Here is a 20,042-nt window from a genome sequence, read left to right on the forward strand (position 1 = left end):
GTTGAATACTACGTTTAATTTTAAAACCACTTTGAAATCCAGCTTGTCTTTCCTAATAGCGTTTATTCAGAGTGGAACTTTGAATTGTGGTCAGCAGAAACTAGGTTGGTTTGAACGATAATGTTGCAGGAAGGGTGACCCCTTCCAGGGCCTGAGAGTGTGCTCTTGTCTCACAAGCAGAAATGAATTGTCCAAGGAAACACACATGCTAACAAAGCAAGGCACTTTATTGGGAAGAGGCGCCTAGTTGGAGAGCAGAGGGTAAGGGAACCCAGGAGGACTGCTCTGCCATGTGACTCGCCGCCTTGGCTTTTATGGTGGTGGGATTAGTTTCCGGGTTGTCTCTGGCCAATCATTCATTCTAACTCAGAGTCCTTCTGGGTGGCCCATGCATTGCTCAGCCAAGAGGGATTCCAGCAAGGAGGATTCTGGAAGGTTGGTAAGACATATGGACTGGCGTCTCCTCTCTCCTTTTGACCTTTCCTGATTTCTTCGGGTTTATGGTAGCTTGTTAGTTCCACGTCCCTTACCAGGACCTCCAGTTGTAAGGTAACTCATGCAGGTGACTCATTCACGTGTCTTGCCTGGCCGGGGCAGGTGGTTTCAGTCAGTGTTTCCCCTAACAATAAGAGTGTAACCCCTGTGTCATAAACATCTAGCGGTTAACTTATTACTTCCCTTCAAAGATATGAATGTGACACCAGTGTGAAGATGAATAGCAAGAGCCAGGTGACCTGCTCCTAGGGCCTCGTCTCCATGAGAACCTTGGCGTATCTGTCTGCGCTTTGTGAACCGTGCAGTCTGCAATAGATGTGTTGGTGTGAAGGAAAAAAAATGATTTCAGTGTGACTACTTCTTTTAGCTAGGAAAGGGCACATATGTTCCCCCATGAAAGAGCTGATCCAATGGTAGTGGGGGCCTGGAGTGCTTAGTTGGGAAGGGTTCTGAGGCTGTTCCGGGTGCATCAAGGAAATGTGCTGTGATAGATTAGCAATGTCTGCCATGGGTCTCAAATATGAGAAAGAAGCCATTTATTTGACACTCCTGTTCTATCCCTTTGAGAATGATGTTTCAAATAATTTTAATTGTTTGTCATGGTACTTGACCTCTATGATGATTCCCACCTGGTTTCCAGCAGTCAGAAACTTTTTTTTTTTTAATTTATAGCGGTTTTTATGCATCTTTTTTTTTATATATATTTGTATTTATAAGGTTTCTTTGTAGTAACTAGGTATTAAAATGGCTACCCAAACCCTGAAAATTAAGATCAAGAGGTCAACAGTTAGTAATGGGACTTACAAATCATTTATCTGGGAGTCACTGAATGCTCTGAGGTGACAAATGAGCATGTCTGGGACATCTCTCACTGTCTTAGGTATCCTGTGTTTTCCAAGGGCTGCAGTCCGCATGTGTAGGGTAGACACATTCTAATCACTGGTCCCTAAGTGTTGCTCTGTGGACCAATTGCTGCAAATCTCAGTTCTCAAGAGGTCCTATTCCCAGAGATACTGATCCAGTATATTACAGAGCCACATAAGAGTCAGTAATTGTGTGTGCATAAGAAAGTCCCCAGGAGATTCTGGTGCATGGCTAGGTTTGGGAATGCACTTTCCTCCCAAATTTGTGCTTTATCAAAGCTATGTCCTGTAATATTTTAAACTGAACTCATTTTCATTGGATGCGGAATGTAGTTTGGGGGTTAGTAAGGGCTTAGTTTGAGTTGGAAGAAAATTAGAATTATGGAGTAATTATAAGAGATGCATTTTGAAAAAATCCAAGTAATGGTCTTATTAGCATAAACTAAGGTTAATAAAATGTTGCCAAGTACAGGCTATTTTAATGAATAAATTAGCACATGATTTATATACAAGTGAATACTGCTAAAGTGGTATTAAAAGTACTGGAAAACACTTTTCTTAGACTGAACTGTCACCCTGAAATCTTGTTTGTATTCCAAATGTGCTTGTGACAAAAGCTGCAGGGCTACATTTCAGCCCTATTGGAGACACAGTGTCCAAGGTCAAGGTTGGCATGTGGCCCTTCTCTCCCCTCTTATGCTTTTGCTCTTGTGTGCACCCTCTCCCAGGGTCTCCAACCCCACAGGTGAAGTAACATGTGTCCCTACCTCCTACCTATTAGGAGAAGCTTCTCAGGAGAAGTGATTGCTAAAAGAGTTTTGTTTTTTTTTGTTTTTTTTTTCTCTCATTACTTGGTGAGTTATAAGTACCCAGTAAGGGAAACTGTGCTAAGAAACTTGAAGAGATTGAACTTTGGAGACAGCCAGAGTTAGGTTCCAATTCCAGCGCCACCTACTGCTTGTGTGATATTGGACAACTCACTTAATCCTCTTTCCTTTAAAATGCAGATATATATAAAAGATACACTTCAAAATGTTGTTGCATGTAATATATGACGTGACTGTAGGGGTCCTTAGCCTCCAGACTGCAAACCTGTACCTCCTGTCAGATTAGTGGCAACATTAGATTAGAAATAAAGTGCGCGACAAATGGAACACGCTTGAATCATCCCAAAGCCATCCCCTCCACCCACGGTCCATGGAAAAATGGCCTTCCATGAAATTGATCCCTGATGCCGAAAAGGTTGGGGACTGCATGAAAAGCTTACTGCAGAGACTGGTGCATACTAAGCATTTATTACTAAGTAACTGTTTCTCTTCTTATTAATGGTATTAGTTTTGTTTTGTTTTTCAAAAAAAAAAACAAAAACAGCCACAGTGGGTCAAGGGAGAACCTGGATTTGAAGCCAGGTCATTGGATGCCCCCATTGAGCACTTTTTTCAAGGGTCAGATTTCCAGGTTTCCCTCTGTTTTAAATCACTCATTCTGAGATTCATCTTCCTCTTTGTACAAAAATACATCTCCAGTTTGAGTACATAATAAGATAATGTCTAGAAGGCAGCATGAGAAACATGAGGCATTACACAGGCGTTATTGGTACAAGACGTAATGGACATTAGACTGAGTGATCTTAATCAGAAATGATGGAGTGATGAGGGGCAGCATTCTTTATCCTGATGGGAGCCCTGACTCCAGATTATGCATCTCTCCATGAAATACAAGAAACAGACCGCCTGGGAGGCCCGGGAGTGGAACAGGGACAGCAGGAGACTGAGCCCTATAAAACATAATTGTATTCCTACTGCTGCAGAAATAGAAAATGATGCCTGCAGAAGCTCTGGATTATAAATGGGCTAGGAACATTGTGTTCTCCCCAGGCACTATTTGCAATAGGATGGTGACAAATCGGAGACGGTTCACAGAAAGGTGATGGGGGTGACAGAGCCTGGAAACAGTTACCTGGGGAGTCACCGAAGGTGGAGATGTGTTGTCTGAAGAACATGTGTGGTTCTTAGAGGGAAGGCAGTGACAGGTTACCATTTCTAAATATCTGAAGGGCTGGCAGGTAGAAAAGGTACTGAAGCTGTTTTAAATGGCTCCAGAGAGCAGATCTGGAACTCTTAGGCATCAAGGAGGCAGTTACCAGTTCCACAGAACAGCAGGTCAAATTGATAGAAACTTCTGAACGCTTAGAGTGCCTTGCGAGGGGGTGAGCTTCTCATCACTGGACCTATGCAAGCATGGAGAGGATGGCTGTGTTTCTTCAGGAGGACTTCTCAATGCAGTTCTTGGATGGGCCACATGGTTCTGTGATTCTTGTTTTTACATATCTGGCTATTTGATGATTACTTCCATTTTTAGGTTACATAAGTTCTGTAACAAATAGTATAGGTTTTTTTGTTGTTGTTAGTATTACAGCATTTGGGTTGCTTCCTAATAAAACATAGTCTTTCTTGTTCAGTTCATGGAAATATAAGCAATAACTCTTCCTTGACTTACATGAGATTACTTGAATGATTAATCTTCTTCCCAGCCTCCTTCAGCCTCCTTCATGGTTTTCCTCTAGCTCGGCATTGCCTTTGATGTTCCATGGGCTTTGTCTGCCTCCTCATGTGTGTTTTATTTTGCTTGTGAAGAATTTTTTAATGACAGGCTCTATCTTGCCTGCAACACATTTTTTAATGAGTCCGGATGCTATTAGGCATGTCACTCATTCTCTGGGTCACTACCACTGTTGGTCTCTTAACTGACTTGCCTCACTTGTTTTTACCTGCTTGGCCCTTGAAGGCATTTGAGTTTGAAATCTCCATGTCATGGCTTACTTCTCAAATATTACTAGTCTGCAGTCTCCTCCATCCAGTCTGCATGCCACTTACCTGTAACATCTGCTTCAGCTCTTTGCTCCCTTGTTTACGATGCCCCGGGTGAGTCCTTTCACTTCAACCGTGGGTCTGCCCATGGCCCCAGTTCCTCTTAGTCGCATTCTCTCTCACCACTTGCTTCTGTCAAATTCTTGTTCCCACCTCAGGAACTTTGTATATATTGTTTTCTTCACCTGTGACTTCTTCCGTTTTCTCTTCCCCTTCATGCGGCTCTCATATCGTCTACCAAATCCGAGTACAAATATGATTTCCTCCAAGAGTCCTTTTCACTGCTCCTCCTCCACCTAGTCTAAGATAGCTAATCCCCTCTCCCCTCTGTGGTAAGACTATTGTATTTCCATGCTTATTTCTTCATAACACCACACTCAAAATAATGTAGTGTGTCATTCACTGCCCACATCCCCAACTGTGCTGTCAAGCCATGAGAACAGGGACCTAATCTGATACAGAACAGGTAAATAAATACTTGTTAAATGAATGAATAACTGAAAGAACAGGGCGTTGAAATAGAGGAACTTGAAATTCCCTACTAGTCCTTACATAATTTAAAAGAAGAGAACATCTTGCTTTTCAGAAAGTCAATTTATTAATTCATAGCTACATTAGGTGAAATTCTGACATGGTGTTATCAGCCATCTGAGGTTAATGTAATGGATCATTGATGGAATGAAGTCTGTTGACCAGAAATCAGTGTACAGAGGGCTGCAGATTGCAGCACATCAGAAGGGCTTGGTGAAGTAGTTATAAACCTTGTCTGATTGCTAAGCAATGTCAAAGCTGATAAGAACCTCCTCTCAAACCCAAACTTGCTTGTCTATAACAAACACATATGTGGGATTTGCTGACAACAAGCACGAAAGTTTCTCCTTCTTTCTTTCCAACTTTGATTATCATGTCTGAGTTTATCTTCATCTGCTCTTCCTCCAGCTCTCTGTCCTCAGTTTTCCCTTATGCATTTTGTTCAGTAATTTATAATCCTTATTTCAGAAGATTAGTCTCTCTTCTCTGCCTCAAAACAGTTCAAGCTCCATCCTTTCCAAGGCAAGATCTCTGTAAAGCTCTGTCTTTGCAGTTCTCCATGCAGATCTTATTTATATGGTGCTCTAGACCCTTTCTTGGAGAAGGCAATGGCACCCCACTCCAGTACTCTTGCCTGGAAAATCCCATGGACGGAGGAGCCTGGTAGGCTGCAGCCCATGGGGTCGCTAAGAGTCGGACACGACCGAGCGACTTCACTTTCATTTTCCCTTTCATGCACTGGAGAAGGAAATGACAACCCACTCCAGTATTTTTGCCTGGAGAATCCCAGGGACGGGGGAGCCTGGTGGGCTGCCGTCTATGGGGTCGCACAGAGTCGGACACGACTGAGGCGGCTTAGCAGCAGCAGACCCTTTCTAGTTATTTAAATTTCCATGAAATACATGGGACTTTCTCTGAAGTCAGTGGACCCTCCATTATCTTGACAAGTTGATGAAGACTATGATAATGACATAAATGTGTCCTTGGATAAGAGATCATGTACAGCTAATGTGGGGAATGGAAACACCCCTTGCTTAATGCTGTGCTACATCATCTCATTAACCCAGTAAGGCTTCCCCTAGCTGTGTCCCAAATAAGCAGCTCTCATAACTGTATTGGACAATTCATTAAATGTTTATGGGTGACATTGAATGGTTGTGTTTGTGCACTGTGTATAAAACCCATTACTGACTAAGCAAGTGACTATTATTAAAGCCAATGGGACTAGCAATCAGCAATTGGAGAAACTCAACCATGAATTTCATAGACAGAGCAACTGTGGGTTCAAGCATATCATGGGAAACAATTGCTTGGCTAAACAAATGCATGAACAAAATCAATTAGCTAAAATGCAGGTCATTTGGCCCTGAGGGCTGGAGAAAACTATTATATTGCTGATAATATTTATTGTTGAACTTGTATCTCTTTCACACACCATTTGACAATGGGCTCAAAGTCCATGGGTCCCCAGTTGACTCTCCAAAAGGAAAGGAATGTTTCATTGAGACAGTTAATTAGCTTTTTTCCCCTGGGTCCAATGATGTCCTCATACTGATAGATGCGTTTTTTTGGTGTTTGATAATGTCGGCTTGAAAACTTTGTTACCTCTTGTTAAGGATACGCCTTTGTTTCCTCTTCAGCTCATGAGAACTTTTAACTCAAAGAAGCTGGGTATGATATAACCAACAAATAAAAACATAATAGTGGTAATTGAATGATCTGTGACCTCAAATTCTCACTGAGTGGATCTCCGAGGGGTCTTTTGATAGCTATTTTAATGATAAAAAACTTGGTAGACATCTGGCTTATGCTTACCTGTATCAGATTATTATTGAGTTCAATCTGTATGTCCTTTGGATTAGAGAAATACAGTTAGCAGAGTAGATTTTATCTGGTTAGAAGTTATTCCCACCTATTTTTCCTAGTAGAGATAAGGATTCAGGGAGGACGTAATTCAGATTATTCACATTTGGTGGAGTCTACACATGTGGAATGTTGAGAAGCATGGAAGGATGTGATGGTGGCCTGGGGGCTTCTAGAGCAAATCATGACATCACTGATCGCTTAAGAGGAGAAAAAGAAGGAAAGAAGGCAGAAGAGTAGCTGACGATAAGAGGACAAGGGTCTGCAGGATGAGTTGAAAGGCAAAGGATGCCACCTCTATGGTTTTTCCTAGAGTCAGTTTCCAGAGGACTGCTACCCTGGGGTTTTCCCAAAGCTGCTCTTCTCTCTCATTTGAATATGCTCAGCTACATGTTAGTGAGAAATAAGCAAGAGAAAATGAGTTACATGTTAGTCTTTCCCTAGTACCAAGTAAAACTACTGCATCCAATGGTTCTACGTGGTCCTCCCTTATTATTTCCTAAATAAGGCTTCATGTGTGCCCTCTACTGTGAATTCTCTCTACAAACAGACACATTCCAGCAGAAACTTATAAGGTACTTGCTAGTTAAAGTGGACAATATCTGCTCTAAGAAGTCTTGTTGCCAGGGTATCTTACTCTCTGTCTGTCGTTTTCTCACAATCCTGTTCTTAGTTACTGTTAGTTGTGTCAAACCTCAGTTAATATCAAGACTTGAAGACTGAGACATCTGTGTATTTTTTATAGTATTAATTAGGTTTATAATCACAATTCTTAGCATAGCTATCAATGAACAGTCTCTTACAAGGAGTATCCGAAAAAGTTTTGATAACTTTGGAGCTCATAGCCCACTAGAGCCAACTATCAAGATCTCCCATAAGGGGACTTCCTTGTTGGTTCAAGGGCTAAGACTCCTTACTCCCAATGCAGGGAATCTGGTTTCAATCCCTGATCAGGGAACTGGATGCCACGTGCCACAACCAAGACTCGGCACAGCCAAAATAAATATATAATTAAATATTTTAAAGAAAGAAGTGTTTTTTTTTTAATTAATTTTTTTTTTTTTAAAGGTCACCCATAAGAAAATTTTTCAAATCCATTTTACTTAGAGAGTTGAGAGTGTGGGGAATGGAGATAGGAAAAAAGTTATAGGAGGAATAAGTGACAAGCAGAAATGGATAAATACAGCAAGAAGAAAAAAGATATGGATTAAGCACTGACACATTTCTATCAATATAAATTACAACGGCCTCAAAGAGGAAAGCCCTCAAATGTTTTGCTTGATCTCTCTTTTAAAGAAGAAAAGCAAAATAAGCAAGAATTAGAGGGGAAAGGAAGATAAAAGTTAGCACAGTTTTAAAGCCCCAAAGCATTTGAAAAGGCTTTTGCTGTTTTTCGGTTCTCATCTGTCATTCATGAAACAAAGAAAGATGAACTTATTCAAATAACCTTTATAAATAAATCCCATTACCCCTTAGCTTGGAGCAGGTCTCAGTCTTTGAAACTATCATGTCTTGTACATGAGCAGAGATGAACAACAAGCCTCTGAGTTGCCAGCTTCAGAGACTGGCACATAGAACCCTGGAAACAGCCTGGCATTTGAAATTGCAGCGTGGGTGACCACAGTGTGGGTGTGCTTTTGTTACTGTCGGTTACATCTATCCTCAGTGCCCCCACTCTGTACTTTGCACACTGCATTCTAAAGCAGGACTGCCCCATATAGATAGAATATGAGTTACATACACAATTAAAAATGTTTAGTAGCCACATTTGTTGTTGTTCAGTTGCTAAGTTGGGTTTGACTCTTTGTGACTTCATGGACTACTGCAGGCCAGGCCTCCCTGTCCTTCACTATCTCACAAAGTTTGCTCAAACTCATGTCCGCTGAGTCAGTGATGCCATCCAACCATCTCATACTCTGTCACCCTCTTCTCCTCCTGCCCTCAATCTTTCCCAGCATCAGGGTCTTTTCCAGTGAGTCGGCTCTTCGCACCAGGTGGCCAAAGTATTGGAGCTTCAGCTTCAGCATCAGTCGTTCCAATGAATATTCAGGGTTGATTTCCTTCAGGATTGACTGGTTTGACCTCCTTGCTGTCCAAGGGACTCTCAAGAGTCTACTCAAGCACCGCAATTCAGAAGCATCAGTTCTTTGGCACTCAGCCTTCTTTATGGTCCAGCTCTCACATTAAAACAAGAGAAAAGACATAAGTGAAATTAACTGTAATGATATAATTTTTAACCCAGTATAGCACAAATATCATCATTCAGTATGGAACTAATATAAGCCATTGTTAGTGAGATAGTTGCGTCTCTTTTTTAAGTTCTTGAAATCCAATGTTTTTAGCTTTCCCAGCACAGCTCGACTCAGCCTAGCTCTATGCAGTTAGTGTCTCCCAAACTAGGTGGTGCAGTTCCAGAATTTATTCAATCCAGTTAGCCTCATTTGTTTTCATAAGGTGTGATTTGATATAAAACCTCTCAGTTTGTTCACCCTCGTCCTCCACATCCAGAGGACAGCCATTTCTTTTCCCTGGTCTTGAAAATGATAACATAGGAATTATGTCATGTAACAATTGTGTTAGGTTCCGTCATCCTTGATCAAGACTTTGTTTTAAAGGTTGAAAGGACCTCAAAGATAACCAAACGGATCCCACTACACATAGTTTATTTATTATTATTATTTTTTTATCTTTCTGCTACTAATATCATCAGGGATGCTCCAAGAATAATCCGTGAATTTTGGAGAACCATTTTAACCACTGTTTCTGAAGGTCATCACTTTTCTATGGATGGCCCAGTTAAACATTATTCAGATGGCTGAACTTTCTTGTTCCACTTTTGAAAAGAAACACATTGAATGTCCTTTTGAGTCAGTATCATCATCTAGGGGTTGAGACTGGGGCTCTGACTCCAGATCTCCTGGTGTTCATTCTCAACTCTGTGTTCTTGTATAAGTTGTCCAACTTTTCCTGTATCTCAATTCCCTCATTGTGGTGAGGCTGCTGTGATAATTAAGTGTTATTACATGTAAAGCCCTAAAACAATGCCTGGTGGACAGTTAATGCTCAGTAAATATTAGCTTTGAGAATTGGTGTAATTATTGATTTTATTCACCATCATCACCCTGAGGACATGTCAGAAGCATTCTAAGAAGCTGGTGAGAGTGATGAGGAGTCTCACGGGCCAGAGACCACCTTCTCTGGAGACCCCAGAGATTTTTGAAATCCAAAGAACCCATTAAGGGGAGATCATACAGGTTCAGTGTCGCTGCTTGTGATTGTTATCATGCATGCCTGTGGGTGAGAAGCCTTCACAGACACAGCAGCTCAGTAATTTGTGAGCACATTGAAATTTTAAGCTGCCCCAAATATGCAGCCCATACTATCCAGACATTCAAACACAGTGAGGGACTCCTTTCCAAGAAGAAGAAATTCTGACTTAAGGTTTTATTCTGTCTTTCAAATTGCTTTAGATTTGGGGCAAGCAGTGCTTTATAGAGATTTTTATGACCCCCCCCCGACTTAAATGAGCAAGTTGAAAGATGCCTAATTTTCTTTCTAATGAAAAATCTCAAAAAGGTTCCTACACGTGCATAGGTCTAGATTCTATGCATTGGATCAATACAGTAATTTATTACAAGTTCTTTAATAGTGAATTGCTATTTAAATCTCAAAGTCTTTCATGTTCCTCATATTGAAATGGGGAGGAAAAAAATCTAATAGCTTTGGGCTAATGGACAGACAACAGATTAACAGTAATAAATGATTCTAGTTCTTCATCTTTGTTCGTAGGGAGAAGACTAATGAAAAATAATAATAGAATTAGTATTGTTATTTAATGAGAGTCCACAGTGGATTGAAGTCTATGCTGGATGCTATGCATATATATTACCTTAATCTTTATAAACCTTACTGGATAAGTATCATTAATATCATTATACGGAAGCTAAGTCTCACAGAGGGTGTTTGCCTTACCTTTTAACCAGGTTGTGGCAAACTTGTTTATACTAAAGTTTGTTTGACTACAAAGCCTTTGGTCTGAGGCAAATATTAACTTCCCTTTCATGGAAAGCTCAAGGATAATGAAATAAGTGTTTTTCCTAGAGACTCTACCTTCCAGTGCTAAGCTTTGAACAATTTCCAGAACTGTTTTCAACTTTAGGGACATTTGCACATACATACACACACACATACACCTCACATCCTAGCTTTGTACTAAACCCCAGAGGTCTTGACACATAAATGCTAATCAAGTATGCAAGATTTAAAATGTGAGCAATTGGCATTTTCCAGAATTAGACCTTTTCTCTGCTTTTAGTATATAAGTCCCTAGCCCCCTTTAGAAACTTTATTATAGTCTTTTTGTTTGTTTGTTTGCTTGCATTTTTGTTTAACACGAGGAAGTTATTAACACACTCTAGACAAGCTTCTACAGTTTCCAAGGTCATCCTTCTGAGCTGGTTTTGTGCACTGAACCTCTTAAATACTTTTGCATGCCTTATAGTGTATTCATGTCATGGTAGGACACTAAAATATTTAAAAGGAAATTGTTGCCTTTTTTTTTTTTCCTCAAAAAGAAACAGTCCTTGCTTACAACTCTCAATGGATCATAAATATCTTCTAGGCCAGCTGCCCCAGTACCTGTTGGGAATCCTTCTTACATTAGCAGTAACTAAGGAACTCATAGAATATTCCCTTTGCACTGAAATGAAGCCTTGCTCTAGCATCTTCTCTTTCCTTTCAAAGAATTTTAGCTCTCCTTAGAAAACCCTTCAGGTATTGAAGAGAAATTTGCATGTTTGGGTCAAATTCATGTATGAACTTTGAGCTGGCTTCTCCGATAATTTTGACCATACCAGTTTGTTGCAGGAAGGGGAACCCCTTCCAGGGCCCAAGAGTGGGCTTTTGTCTAACTTTCTGAAATGAATTGTCTGAGGAGACACATGTGCTGATGAAGCAAGAGACCTTATTGAGAAGGGGCACCTGGGCGAGGAGCAGCAGGGTAAGGGAAACCCAGGAGAACTGCTCTGCCACGTGGCTCACGGTCTCAGGCTTCATGATAGTGGAGTTAATTTCTGGGTTATGTCTGGCCGATCATCTTGCTTGGCCCATAGTCTCACTCAGAGTCCTTCCTGGTGGCACGTACATCTCTCAGCCAAGATGGACAGCAAGAAGGAGTCTGGAAAGTTGATATTCTCCTCCCTCTTTTGGCCTCTCTTCACTTCTCCCAGTTACTTTGCAGTGGCAGCACCCTGTTCCTTATCAGGATCTCCTGCTGTGAGACAACTCAGGCAAGGGGCCTGGGCAAAGTGGGTGGTTTATACCAACAGTTCCCTAACACAGCTGCCCTCCCTCCACCTTCCATGGTTCAGGCAGTAATGAGAGTGATGGGGTATGGCAGATGAAGCTTAGCTCGCTTGCCAGCCGCTCACCTCCTGCTGTGCGGCTCAGTTCTTAACAGGCTGTAGACTGTTTAGAGGGTTGGAGACCCCCACCCTAACAAGCTGTTGTCAAATCGGAGGCTGAATATTTTTAGCAACCTGCAATGACCTGATGAGCAATCCGACCTGTCTTCTTAGACCATTTCCCATCCACATAATGTGTCTACTGTTTTACCTTCCTTCCTCGCAGCCCTGGAATAGTCACTTCTTTCAGAACTTATCTCAGAATCAAGAGCTTAAGGAGCTTGAAGGGGTTTCATCTATTGGTGATCTGGTCTAGGGTTAAATTAGACTTGTTAAGAGAGGTTAGATGTCCTTGGTTGGTTACCCCCATTCAGTGGAGAGGGAGAATGTGGTGTGATTGTGACTGAGCATGCTATTGAATTAGTGCATCCAGTAAAATGCAAGATGGAGCAGGGAGTCACATTGACCTCCAACAGATAAACGGTAATAACACTGAGTTTATGAAGACCTAGTAACTTTTCCAGAGTCATAGAAAGAATAAGAAACAGACCTGGAATTCATAGTCAGGCTTTCTCTTTCCAGAGTCTGAGTTCTCGCTTACTCTGCTGCCTCTGAGAATGCCCAGAGGTGTTCACTTCTGTCTTTCTACCTCTTCACACCCAGTAAATCCCACTGTCTAATGGAAGAGGCTGTCAAGAGATACTTGTTCTGCTGAAGCCCCAGCCCTCTGAATTCAGAGCCCGGGCCTCCTATTCCTCAGCTCTATTGCTTTCTTTTATCAGCTGCACCCTTCCTTCTTTTGGGGGTGGGGGGAGCTACCTTCCTTCCTGTTGAAACCTCCTCTCTACAATGATGAATGTCAATCATTGCTGAGTAAAACTGAGGGAAAACAAACAAACCGCAAAAAGAGCCTGTGCCATCATAATGAGGACAGTAGTCCACATTATTACATTTCCTGAGATGAGAAAGTATTTTTCAAACTAGCAAAGCCTGATGGGAAAAGAATGAGAATTTTTAAGCTGAGATCAGGCCTTAGTCTAGAGGTAAGGCTTTGCTGGTAACTCCAGAATCAAATCACAAAGACTGGCTCTAGACCTTGTACTGGTTTCTGGAATCTACTTGAAATTACTTTGCTAAATGGCCAGTGAGGGCTCCATTAGCTCTCTAAGATAGACCAACCCAAGATGGAACAGTACGCATGCAGCTTCATATTGTGGAAACGTGTAACACCCTGCCAAGAGAATAAGAGATGTTTACATTTTCTCCTGTCTGGGCTCAGAAATGTTGTCTGTGACACAGTGTCCATATTACCTTGGAGCTTGTATAACTTCTCCATTTAATTTGAATAATCTTCACCTGGGAAATAATTTAAATGCCAAATAATAGAAGAGTATACTTTAATGGTATACTTTCATATACACGAATGAGTGTTTTGAAATATAAAAGACTGGAATATAATATTGAGGGGGAAAGTGGCTTGTAAATCAAGAATAGAATGGAAGAGATGCACCTAGTAATTGCAAGGGGTCATGGCTGGAAAATGGGATCATAGATCACTCCTCTTTCTTTCTTCATACTCTTCAGCAGTTCCCAAACTTTATATAATAAATGAGTAATAATTCTGTAATGTAAAGAAAACACTGAGTGATTTTTTTTTTTTTTTTTAAAGCAGACATTCTATGATCCTTTTTACTCGTTGGAAGCAACCAAGTGGTGGGCAGAAAGACATAGACTTTAGTTTTGGAAAGGATCTCATGGGAGATAGGCATTTGTGACCTACCACTTAATTTAAATACCCAGAAGGATGGCCATTTGGGGGCTTCCACTCTCAGCCTTTTTTGAAAAAAATATGTTTTCAGGATAACGTTTTTCCTGACTTGCTGCTCTGAAAGACAGGGGAAAGAACACATTAACACAAGCTCTCACACTGCCGCGGTGCCCTGCGGTCTCACTTTCCTCATCCGTTTGATCTTGTCTTGGGTTCCCCCTCCATTGCTGAGTCATCTCTTCTCTCTCTGAGGGTCATTTGAGTGTTCAGTTCAGTCACTCAGTTGTGTCTGACTCTTTGCAACCCCATGGACTGCAGCACGCCAGGCCTCCCTGTCCATCACCAACTCCTGGAGCTTACTCAAACTCATGTCCATCGAGTTGGTGATGCCATCCAACCATCTCATCCTCTGTCATCCCCTTCTCCTCTCACCTTCAATCTTTCCCAGCATCAGAGTCTTTTCAAATGAGTCAGTTCTTCACATCAGATGACCAAAGAATTGGAGTTTCAGCTTCAGCATCAGTCCTTCAAACTAATATTCGGGACTGATTTCCTTTAGGATGGACTGGTTGGATCTCCTGGCAGTCAATGGACTGGTTGGATCTCCTTGCAGTCCAAGGGACTCTCAAGAGTCTTCTCCAATACCATATTTCAAAAGCATCAATTCTTTGGCACTCAGCTTTCTTTATTTTGAGTGTAACAGTCATTAATTGTGCGATCACCATCATGATTACAAAAATGAAATGCTCTTTACTCCCCAAATTCAGTTTATGTCTGGGCGGTGACAGCAACCATTTCATCATCCCAGAATCAGGTTTTCCAGTGGAGGTTCAGTGGTTTCTGAGTCAGTTCAAGCCTGTAATTATGCCCCATTCTGGTGCATAATCTTTCTATTCAGCATTCTGGTCCTGAAAGCTGTTGTAAACATCCTGTCACACGAGGTGGACAGGGATTATGTGATCTTTGGCATTTGGTGTCCAAGTAATCTGCTTTTTCTGGTCCTTGGGTGTATCCCTGGTCCATGCCAACACCCGTAAAGAGAACAGTCATCTTTTGAGGGTGGCGATTATTGGTCTTCTGCATCCCTGAAGTGTCCATGGTCCTGATTTGGCCTCAGGGCTCAGCACATGAAGGGAACCTACTCTATACCCTTTGCCAGCTTTTCAGTATTCTTCTCATGAGCACACACACACAAAAAAATGTTCTGTTCTTCCAAACTTTCCTGAGGTCTGCAGGAGATCAAGGAATCCCCAACAGCCACTCATACTGTCACCATAGCCCTTCATCACTTTCTTTACGGAGCTGTTTACTGTCAGTGTTCTAGACGGGAAAAGCAGAGTTAAGTCCACTCTACTCTTGGATCCCCAAATCCAGAGGGAAGATTTTGTAGGGGGAGCAAAGTTTGCCTTCCTGAAACCTGTCTCTTTGGCATGAAGATTAATTTAGGTCGATCATTTTTAACCAACAGAAGACTCAGGATGTCTTTCTTTTTATCTCCCCCTTAGATGCCCAGAGAATTTAGATAAAGTATCAGTTTGCAGAATAGAGCTGTCATCGGAGATATCTGCAAAGATTGTGGGCTAGGTTTGGTGAGGGAATCTTGAGGCAGAACCTAGAGATCAGGGACCCTCTGTGTCCAGTTGTCTCTTGCTAAGTCACTTTAGTTGTGTCCGACTCTGTGCAACCCTGTGGACTGTAGCCCACCAGGCTCATCTGTTCATGGTATTCTCTAGGCAAGAATACTAGAGTGGGTCACCATGCCCTCCTCCAGGGGATCCTCCAGACCCAAGGATTGAACCTGTGTCTTTTTTTACATCTACCTACATTTGCAGGTGGGTTCTTTACCACTAGTGTCACCTGGGAAGTCTCTCCCTGACCCAAAAAACATCTCTTTACCAAACACTTGCTTTCCTATGTTCATGTGACTTGCCTTCCTCCCTTTTGAAATCCCAAATCATTAGCCCAAATATCCCCTTTTGTTTTTAGTTGAAGATGGTATCGAAGGTGAGTATATGAGCCATTATGGCAAGTTCCTCAGTTTTCTGGGGTCTCTCCCAAGTATACATGTTAGTAGACTCTTGTTCAATATTTTCCTGTTCATCTGTCTCATGTCAGTTTAATTCTTAGACCAGACAAAATAACCTAGAAGGGCAGAAGAAAATTTCTTTCTTCACGATAGTTTCCAGCTGGTCACCCGGAAGGCAGAATCTTGGCCTCTCAAGCTTGTCTGCAACCTAATCTCCAAAGCCTGTAAATATGTTACGTGAGAAAGAAGAGTTAAGGTAACAGGTTGTATGAACTTCCATCAGCTGACCTGAAGATAGGAAGATCACCCTGGATTATCCAGTGGACCTAGTATAATCACACAGTGCTTAACTGTGAACTAGGACAGGAGAAGAGTTGGTATCAGGAGTGATAAGCCATGAGAAAGAAGCTCCTGGTCATTGCTGGCCTTGAAGATGGAAGAGGCCATGAACCAAGGGATGCAGGCAGTCCCTGGGAACTGGGAAAGGCAAGAAAACAGATCTTCCCCTAGACCTCCAGAGAGGAACACAGACCTGATGGGACCTTAATTTTAACTGGTTAAGACCCATTTCAGACTTCTGGCCTCCAAAACTATCCGATGTTAAATTTGTGCTGTTGGAAGCCACCAAGTTGGTGGAAAGTAGTTACAGCAGCAAACAGAAAAGTAATGTACAGTAAGTGAGTCCCCTACCTATGAACCTTCAAGTTTCGAACTTTCAAAGACAAAAACACGTGTTCGCATGCCCAGTCACATTAGTTAGTTCACGTGTCTGATGTACATTGTCACACACGTGCATCCTCTGCAAGTGCTTGTGCTTTGTGCACTTCGCATACCGCATGGAGTGCAGCAGCATAGCATCTTTAATTCAAGCCCAGGATGTCCAAAAGGGAGCGTAAAAGCAGCAGTGATGTAGCTGGTGCTGCTGTACTTTCCAAAGTACTGTACTGTAAGATTAAAAATGTCTTCTTTATTTTTGTGTTTGCTTTTTGTGTATTATTTGGCTGAAAATTATCATAAACCTATTACAGTATAGTATTACACAGCCAACTGGGTTTGTTGAGCACCTAGGCTAACTTTTTTGGATTTACAAACAAATTGGACTTATGAACACACTCTCAGAGCTTGTTCGAACATAGGGGACTTCTTGTATCAGGAAACCTCAGGATTCAGCCCGGAGTTCGGGGTAAGGGGAAGAGTAGAGTGTGTTGCCCTGGTACGCTTGCTTTCTCTCTTTCTGGGTTTCTCTCTCTTAACTCCGATCCTGCTCCAGTTTGAAACTTCTGTTTTGTTTTGTTTTGTTTTTTCAAGTCTGGGCACGGGCAGGTAGAGCTATCCCACCTCCTTATTCCTGCATGAATTATCTCTCTCTCATACTGGGACAGTGCCTTTTACACTTAGAAGCCAAGTTGGTGAGGGCAGGAGACTACTGTTACCCAGTAGAGACACTTCCACTCAGCCAGCAGAGAGTCAAGAACGAAAGGACACGTCAGTGAGCACTTTGAAATACTAACTTGCCTCCTCTGGCTAAGAAATGAGCGAAGCAACTATGGAGAGAGTAGGAACCCCTGAGTACCGCAGGGCAGTGTGCTGTGACAGAGGTCCAGTCGCGAAATGACCACCTTCCCTCCCGCCTGTGGAGGCTCATGTCCTGACTCCACTGTTAATGAGACCCTGGTCAGTTCCCTTTGTCTGGGTTCAGTTTCCCTGTAGTCAAACTGAGAGGCATTCATCTCATCCAGGTCACCTCTAAGCATACCTTCTGCTCTGACCCTCTGCAATTCCATGACACTAACTAGTTCAATTGAGAAAGAACCACTGGCCCTGAGGACTCCTTCCCTTTGATTTCCGCATGGAGGCCACATTAGCCTAGCAGAAAGGATATTGACACCTCAGTTGACTTTTAAAATTCACTGAGAAGGAGAGATGAAATGAAAACACACCAGATGGAATATGAGCTCCCTACTATTTCAAAACTTAGACTTTTCCATTAAATGCTGGCACAAAGGAAAAATTAAATATCATCTTAAATGCTATTTACAGTTTTCAAAGTGACAACAATAGTCTTTTTCGAAAGGAGGAAAGACTGCTCTAAGATTGATTCTAAAGCCATTGGAATTTTATTTTATGGTTGGAAATAAGATAATAATTCATTGGATATGAGAATAATAGGGAGGGAAAATCAAACAAGTGGGGCTTCCCAGGTGGCTCAGTGGGAAAGAACCCATCTGCCAATGCAGCAGATGCAAGAGATGCAAGTTCGGTCCCTGGGTTGGGAAGATCCCTTGGAGAAGAGAATGGCAAGCCACTCCAGTATTCTTGCCTGGGAAATCTCATGGACAGAGGAGCTTGACAGGGCTACACTTCATGGGGTCGTAAAGAATTTGACATGACTAAGCGAGTGAGCATGCACACACAATCATGGAGGCAGTTGAGACATAGCTGTGACCCCACCACTGAGTGACTGGGACTTCCGGGAACCAATCCCAAGAATCACTGTCAATTTGGCTCTTTGTCTCATGCAGTCACTAAATACACTTTCAGTGTCTCTGATTTTTAGGGCTCCCACAGGCTATGGTTCTCAATCCATTTGAGTACAGACCCTTTTGAGAATGCTGCTGAAGACTGGGGAGTTCCTAGCTAAGAAAAAATGTTAATATTTATACAGATACCTTAAAGGTTTGCATTTAATATTAGTATTTTTTTTTTAAGTCTCAGGTTAATAATACCCAACTTGAGGTAGAGAGAAGAATGTTCTCAAAGTCTAGGAAACTAATAAGATTGATTTTGTGCCAGAAGTTGTATGCACACACTCACATATACGTACGTGTATACACACAAGACACAGTCAAGGAATTGTGTTCACATCCTTAAGACTCACTGTGTCCACTCAAGATCTACCTCTCTCCATTTAAGAGGGTTCAACATTATTCTCTCTTAGAGCAAGTGTCAGAGACATAGTGTCAGAGTATGTGAAGAGAGAATGGGGTCTTTCGAAAAGGAAATATTCCCTAGATGTGGGGCAGCGAGTTCTGTTAGTGAGCCCATGGTTGAACCTACCAACCATCTGATGGTTGAATCTTTCACCTTCTGTTTAATTAAAAGTTCAGTTTCAGAATCACACAGTAGCTTCCAAAACACAAGTCATACAGTTCCACAAAGCATTAATATTTGCACTTTTGAGTTTGTGAATTGACTTGATTTCTGATGTCTGAGGATTATAGAAAATAATCTAGGTATAGAAAACAATTATCTTGAAACTTACCTATCATAAATCTTCTTGAAATGTTGAACAGTCTTTAAATAAGTTGTAAGAATTGAATTTTTTTTTCTTTTCTATCAGTGAAGTTACATACTCAATTTTTTAAAATTCTCTGATATGCTTGTCATGGTTATTTGTTAAGTGCAAGATGACTCAGACTGTGGCTCTGTAATATCTACAATACAGTTTGAAATTTGAAAATTTTGCAGAGTTGTTGAGCTTGTTGATTTCATAGTGGTTGGGGGAAAAAGTGATTCAAAATATCTAAGTTTGCGACTGCCATCTTTTTTCATTTTCAATTAACATTTTCTATATAGTCACCTCACTTCTAAAAGGCTTACTACTTAGGGGGTTCTAGGTTAGTTTCATTCAGGCATTTAAATTCAAGAGATAAGTTACTCAAACTTCAAGCATCTGAAAAGAGAATGCATCCCCTTTTCCCTTAAAATGTCCCCCTCTTCTGCCCATGCTTACTCTTGGCTCCCCCATTCTGAACAATCCAGTTCAGAAAACTTGATGCACCTCCAGCATCAGCTTCATCCTTGAATTTTGTCCTTGAGACAGAACTTGTCGTTCACCAAGTTGTATCTGTTCATCAATGTTTCCTACCAAACGTCCCTCATGGTTCTTCCTATGCATGGCTGGGCAGAAGTCTCAGGATTCTACTCTCTGAGATTTTTTGAGGGCTTTCCCAAGCCAACCATCTCATCCTCTGTCGCCCCCTTCTCCTCCTGCCCCCAATCCTACCCAGCATTAGGGTCTTTTCCAATGAGTCAACCCTTCACATGAGGTGCCCAAAGTACTGGAGTTTCAGCTTCAACATCAGACCTTCCAATGAACACCCAGGATTGATCTCTTTTAGGATGGATTGATTGGATCTCCTTGCAGTCCAAGGGACTCTCAAGAGTCTTCTCCAACACCACATTCAAAAGCATCAATTCTTCGGCGCTCAGCTTTCTTCACCA

At 41.7% G+C, this 20,042-nt stretch overlaps 1 protein-coding gene across 42 annotated transcripts in view; it reads left to right on the forward strand.

Moving 5' to 3' along the window:
* The window catches only part of FHIT (fragile histidine triad diadenosine triphosphatase), a 1,651,033-nt gene that overhangs the window by 1,444,893 nt on the left and 186,098 nt on the right, over positions 1-20,042 (forward strand). The window lies entirely within an intron of this gene.

The sequence above is a fragment of the Giraffa tippelskirchi genome, chromosome 9 (assembly GCF_054371585.1).
Source record: "Giraffa tippelskirchi isolate mGirTip1 chromosome 9, T2T-mGirTip1v1.2.pri, whole genome shotgun sequence".
NCBI classification, from domain to species: domain Eukaryota; kingdom Metazoa; phylum Chordata; class Mammalia; order Artiodactyla; family Giraffidae; genus Giraffa; species Giraffa tippelskirchi.